This window comes from Fulmarus glacialis, unplaced genomic scaffold (assembly GCF_000690835.1).
Source record: "Fulmarus glacialis isolate BGI_N327 unplaced genomic scaffold, ASM69083v1 scaffold423, whole genome shotgun sequence".
NCBI lineage: Eukaryota > Metazoa > Chordata > Aves > Procellariiformes > Procellariidae > Fulmarus > Fulmarus glacialis.
In genome coordinates, this window is record NW_009202014.1 from 377 (window position 1) to 1529 (window position 1153).

Here is a 1153-nt window from a genome sequence, read left to right on the forward strand (position 1 = left end):
TACAGCACACAGCAACGACCTGCTCTTGCTGCCTACTTTATATCCCTCCCCAAATACAAAAATCCTCTTCCCCCCCACCTCCTTTGAACGGTTTTGACCCATCCGGGGAGGAAATGTGAGACAGGCTGTGACCTTCCTCTCCTGCCTTCATGCAGAAGACACCCAGATACTGTGAGGTTGGGGCAAGAGCTAAAACCAGTGACCCCAAAGAGGACCCCGAAGGAAAGCCACCGTTCGCATTGCTGAGCTGCTGCTGCCGCATAAACGAAGCCAGAAATAACTTTATCTCCAGGCGCAGAAGTAAACAGGCAATCAGAAGGGAGACGGTTTACCCTGGCAAGCCATAGGGAAATGACCTTGGCAAACCAACTTCAGGTAAAGGGCTGGGCCCAGGAAGGGCCACGGCCACCTGCTTTCCTGGAACTTAATCTAGGGCAGGGGTGGGAAGAGGCTGGTATCTCAACCGCCAGCAGGGAAGGAGTGGGGGTGAGTCCTGCTGACTGCCCTTCCCTCCTTGGGAGCAGCCAAACATCTCCGCTGGACCATACTCAGGCATGGCAGGTCAGGGCCAGCGTAAGGAAGCCCAAGATGTGGTGGTAGTAGCTGCTTATCGTGAGTATCAGTGTGTTGGCTCCAAAAAGTGCTTGCTGGAGCAGATAAACAATGGGAAAGTCTGTATGTTATTTCCCGCCTATGTGATAAAATCTAGCCACGCCCCAAGATGTGAAGCTTAAAAGCTGTTTCCATGGGGTGAGGATATGGCTTTTTGAGGTTTGCAGAGGCTCTGGTGGAACTGTGCTCCTGGAGTAGCAGAGGAGGGGGGTCCATGGAGGTTCACCCCTCAGGAAAGCAGTCCTCCATCCTGCCCAGCTCCTGCCCCCTTCGCCTCCATGCATTTCAGCTGCTCCTGCAGCCTGGGATTGGAGAGGCACTTGCAGAGCAACTTTATGGAGGTGTGGAAGTGCAGCGAGATGAGAGGAACAAACCAGGAGCAGTCCCCTTTGTCCCAGAGCATCAACCATTGGGGAAACTGAGGCAGAGACAGCAGCTGATTGGGAGGACTGCTATAATCATGGGAAGGATCCCAAGCTGCTCTCAGCACTGTAGGCAAAACTTTCCCTGTTCCCAAAATGAAGGCTTGGGGCTGGGGGGC